General features: G+C 43.5%; 1 long non-coding RNA gene across 1 annotated transcript; it reads left to right on the top strand.

The window, feature by feature from the left end:
- Positions 1-3,356: 3,356 nt before the first annotated feature.
- On the top strand, positions 3,357-4,708 carry LOC115542573 (uncharacterized). Its single transcript, XR_003976569.1, has 3 exons — positions 3,357-3,491; positions 3,626-3,861; positions 4,479-4,708. It is a non-coding gene; the product is annotated as an uncharacterized LOC115542573 (long non-coding RNA).
- The last annotated feature ends 957 nt before the right edge of the window (positions 4,709-5,665 follow it).

The raw sequence follows: 5,665 nt of genomic DNA, 5'->3' as shown, positions 1-5,665 counted from the left end.
AAACCTATCAACATCACTGTACAATGACAAGTTTCACAATACAACTGACACCCGGAAACTGTTCTCTACTTTCAAATATCTACTAAACCTTTCCCCTCTTGCTACAAACCTCACAGCAGACTCTTATGCTTCATTCTTTACTGACAAAGTGGATGCTAATAGCAGGCAGTTCTCTGAACCATCCACAGGCAACTTATCATCCCTCACTACCTTCGAAAAGCTCCTGAAAACTCAGCTCTTCCTAGAATGACTCTTGTCCTAACACTTTTTAACTTTCAATGCACTCTTCCATCTTTCTATTGCACTTAAACTTCAGACAGTGTTCGGGTGACTAGTGGCACTTTTTGGCACTCTTAGCAAGGTTTTAAATAGTGTTGTAGCTTAAATGTTAGTCCTCTTGTTGTAAATCGCTTCAGCTCAAAGCATCTGCTAAATGCATAAATGTATATGTTCTCTGTTAATATTTCTGGTGTTACCCACTGACTGCCATGACTGTCCTTGCTTTGTTCCAAAGGCCAAACTCACGCTACCTGCAGGAGCCAGCTGGAAGAGTCCAGACCACTAGGGGCCCGCCGCAACACTTTTTTGAAGGTGCAGACCTTTAGAGTTAAACTGAACAGCAATGAAACATTTTAGAAATTAAAATACAAATATTTCAAAAACTGCTGTTTGACTGCCCATTTAGTCTGAAATTAAACTGGCACTTACTATGCTTCAAGGTGTGGACACTGATGACGAGGCACCACCCCCCCCCCCCCCCCCCCCCCAAGGAAAACAGAACGACAATCTGTAGATGAAGGGGCCAGGTAGGTAAAAATATGTTGTATGTGTTTACTGGTTAATGCCAGTACAAATGGTACTTTGAAGCACCATTTCAAACAACACTATGTTTAAAGAGCCCATGCCATTAAAATCACATTTTTCCTATTGTTTGTTAAATAACATAGGTCTGAATAAGTTTGTGTGCTGTGGTAAGTTTGAAATCTATGCAGTTTGTCTGCTGAATGCAATAGGCAATGAAAGGAAAAAGGCAGAAGAAATGAGCCGATCTGGATAAGGTGACACTGTGACGTAGCGTTGTCAAATTATTATTCATGGCCCTGCCCACTTGGTTGGTTCGTAACCACCCACAAGAATTCTGAAGGAGTCGTGATTGAGCTAGTGCTAAATGCTAATACGTGTACGGTAGTTGCTTAGTTCGTAGTAACAGGCTAGTTACAGAATTTTGAATGCAATGGCAGAACGACATCGAACTACATGAACTGCGACATGCTGCCTGCCGCCAGTTGCCGCGAGGCACCACCGCCGCGAAGCACCACCGCCCGGCAGCGGGCAGCCGGGTGGTGGTGCCTCGCGCCGGCAGCAGGCAGCAGGCAGCGCAGGGTTCTGTCTACTACAGATTGATGTGGAAGTGGAAGAACCAGAGAAGTCGGAGAACCCGACGAAGTCCTTTGTGATTCATTATATCGTCTGGACGTGCACACAGCTTTTGGCCGTGATAATATGTATTATTTGATATAGATATCTATGTATTATATGATATTATTTAGATATAGAGCTCCAGGACTGTAACGCAAGTGTTGTACACTTCCTTGTTATTTGGATAACCGTTCTGCTGTTGGTGTGATGGCGCATAACACGACGGACTCTCATCTATGGTATTTCTACAACTAGACCCGTAGTGGGGGTTATCTCAGCCATGGTTGAGAATGAATTGGGGGAAAGGAACTTTGGCTTTGACTCCCTGAAGTCATGAACCACGACATGGAGGAGAAAGGGATTGTTGACCGCGGTCGTCTCCCGCCGGAGCCTCGCTGCCGATGGACCACCGCCTCGGCTTCAGGATGCGGTGATTAGCGCTGACCGCTGCCGAGGCGGTGGTGATTAGCGCTGACCGCTGCCGAGGCGGCGGGAAGCAGGGCTCAAGCGGGATACATTCGCGGCCAACAATCCCTTTCTCCTCCATGTCGTGGTTCATGTAGCCTACTTCAGGGAGTCAAAGCCAAAGTTCCTTTCCCCCAATTCATTCTCAACCATGGCTGAGATAACCCCCACTACGAGTCTCGTTGTAGAAATACCAGAGACGAGAGTCCGACGTGTTATGCGCCATCACACCAACAGCAGAACGGTTATCCAAATAACAAGTAAGTGTACAACACTTGCGTCCTGGAGCTCTGCTCTATATCTAAATAATATCATATAATACATAGATATCTATATCAAATAATACATATTATCACGGCCAAAAGCTGTCTCCGCGTCCAGACGATATAATGAATCACAAAGGACTTCGTCGGGTTCTCCGACGTCTCTGGTTCTTCCACTTCCACATCAATCTGAAGTAGACGCGGTCGTTTGAGATTCATAATAACCTATCGTCTGGAGGCTCACACAGCTTTTGGCCGTGATAATATATATTATATGATATAGATATCTATGTATAATATGGGTTTCTAAGAGCCATTGCGATACATCCACCGTAAACAGAGCGCATGGTACTGTCAGTGGCTACAAGCTGCTCAGGGCCACACCCCCACCCCCCTCCTTGACCTGCCTTGACACGCCCACCGTAGACAGAGCGCATGGTAGTGGCTACAAGCTGCTCAGGGCCACACCCCCACCCCCCTCCTTGACCTGCCTTGACACGCCCACCGAAACAGCGCGTTTGGGGGAAGCTCAATGTGCGACTGTAACTCTGCACCACGGCTGAATTTCGGGGACGTCTTTGAATACTGTGTTTGTGGCCCACTAATACCTATATTAAAGCATCATAAAATAGAATGGCATGGGATCTTTAACACATATGTTAGAAATACCATTTGGCTCTCTTATTCAGTTTGAAGTGTTTCATTTTTTTTCAGACATCAATAGTGAGTGGCTATTTGGGCCATCGACCACCCAGGAGGTAATTTTACTTATCAATAATTGTTCCTCATACAGTTTTCCCCATCTGCCCCGTTGATCATTGCTTCAAACCAACACGTTTTTTTTGACACATTTCATTGTTGTCTGAATGGTTGAAGGACTACCCAACTGCATACAAAGCCATTCCTCTTGTGCAACACACACACACACACACACACACACACACACACACACACACACACACACACACACACACACACACACACACACACACACACACACACACACACACACACAAACACAGATGGTTGAACAAGTAAAACTTAAAATATTGTAACTTACACAGAATTACATGGATGCAATTAATTATTTTTTATTCCAGCTCAATCAACTGGCAGCCAGAGAATTGAGCTACTACATCTAGGTAAGTGTTGGCGTCAGTAGAACACCTCATTTCAACATGTATTGATTGAACATGTATTTATATTCATTTCTTACAAGGTAAATCTTACAAACTCTTCCTTAAATACACTACTTTGAAAAAAATATATAATCATTGGCACTTGACACTAATCAATGACTTTTGAATATAGATACAGTCCAACCAAGCCACCAGCTATTGCATGGTAAGTCGAGGAGATAAACATTCTAACCATTGTTTATCATTATCATGCACATTATTATTAAGATGAAATGGGAAAGTACACCAAAGTACACCAAACCCCAGAAAACATTTCTAATAAGTAACTTCCATGAACAGATATGGGAATATCTAAAGTCGTGGAGCTGCTTTCCAAAGTGCTGGAAGAAAATAAATTGATGAAAGCGGAAATTACCAACCTGGGGAGTGAAGTGAGGGCGCTTAGGAGAGAGATGGTGAGGCCGGTAGCACCAGAAGCTGCCGCTTCGTCCATCAAGCTGCCTCTGAGGACAATGGAGGAGTTTCAATTAGCAGAGGCTGTTATGAGAGAAACCCCCTGCGAAAAACAAAAGATGGTAGGTACAAATCTGCACTACCCAAAAGCTAGTCAAAGTATACGTGTAAATTAATAAAACCATACCTCTTCTTTCCAGCCATCCACTACATCACTCACTATTTGTAGGAATTATCTTTCAAAACAAAATTAACACTGTGAGGAGTTCACCTAACCTAAAATGTTACATACAGTATCTCACAAAACCCTATGCCATTTTTTCAAATGTTTAAATGTATCTTCTCATGGGATAACTCCATAGACATGAAACGTTGATGTAACTTAAAGAAGTCAGTGTAGAGTTTGTAGATTACGATAGATTTATTGTCACTATGCATGGGCGCAATGGTCATGTTCATAATTAAGTGTACTCAGTTATGTGGCCAGCTGTTTAGTTGTTAATGGATGCGTTTTTAGTCATATTCTGAGGACAATAAATCTAGTTCTCTACAATACGTATAATGACTAGTTTAAGTTATAATAAAGTTTCATGCCAAGGGTTATCCTATGAAAAGATACAATAAAATATTTGCAAAAATGGGAGGGGTGTAGGCCTATTCACTTTTGGGAGATATTGTAATTATACATGTTATAATTATCAATGTTTCACTTGTGTGTTGGTTTATTATGTCTTGTCAGATCTTAACATTCAGTCTAATTGGAGGGCACACTGCAGAAGAGCCCGTAAGAAGGATGTTGCAGAGTGGCCTAACAAATAACCTGGCGTGTCGCTTCAACTGGGCAGGGAAAGGCTTCAAGGAAGCCTTTAAAAGCACTGTCCTTAGTGATGTACTGTTCGGTATGTTTGTCAAAACTCAGTCACACCACACAAGCATTAGACACAGATACCACTGATTAAAATAAATGCTTTTAAAACAGCAAGTCGATTTTTTAATATGCACTATGGGTAGTCTTCTGTGCTATGCTTATTTCATGTAAAATCAGAAAAAGTCAATTTATAGGCTACTATGCGATCTCAGTTTTGTGTCCAGATGAAGCAATGCTTTTAACACTGACAATATTCTGCACTGCACTCTTGGACTATCCGTCAGCACTAGAACACTTTAGTTTGACGTTATTTTACTTTTACTATCTAGCTATCTTGCACCGAAATCCTACATTCACATAAGAATGTAACAACGCGCTACTCCGCTAGCATTGAATACACGTGGTATGTCGGGCTACGGCCATACATGCCCGTAGCCTACCAATTTAACCCTGCATGCATGCATTCTGTAATCAAAGAAGTAACTGGGATGGAGTCGATGTGGTAACCCATAGTGCAGTAAAATGAGACTGAGAGGACAGTGAAACCACTGCACTGCGTACCAGCGTTAAGGGTCTGTGGTTAGGAAACAAATTGCTGACTTTTTGCCTGGTGCACTATGCCATGGTGGCCATGGCCATGTTACAGCTTACCGTCGCCATGTTGGTAATTCTTGACCGGGTTTGTTTTTCTTTCTTTCAGCTGCACTCCAATAACAGCTGCCAGGGACCACCCATATTGTTTTTTCAGGGACACTGAAGAAGTGGCTTAAATATGCACCGGAGAGAGAGGGAGGTGGAGGGAGGCGAACAAATGAACGCGATCAGGTAGGCCTATCGCTTGTTCCACACACCATGCGTCCTTCGACGGTATGAGCGTCGCGAGTCACGAGTGCGACACTGACGCCCCGTGCCCACTACCTCCGTCAGTTGTCCGTTGCCCATTGACTTTGAATGGGGACGGTCGCGCAATGCATTGTGGATCCGTCCGTTGACTTGGAGCGTTCGCCACCGTCAAAAAGTTGAAAAATGTTCAACTTTTTCGGCAGCGACGGATCCGT

The sequence above is a fragment of the Gadus morhua genome, chromosome 4 (assembly GCF_902167405.1).
Source record: "Gadus morhua chromosome 4, gadMor3.0, whole genome shotgun sequence".
In the NCBI taxonomy this organism is placed as follows: domain Eukaryota; kingdom Metazoa; phylum Chordata; class Actinopteri; order Gadiformes; family Gadidae; genus Gadus; species Gadus morhua.
The sequence above is the reverse complement of the archived record's forward strand: the minus strand, read 5'-3'. Positions and strand labels throughout refer to the sequence as shown.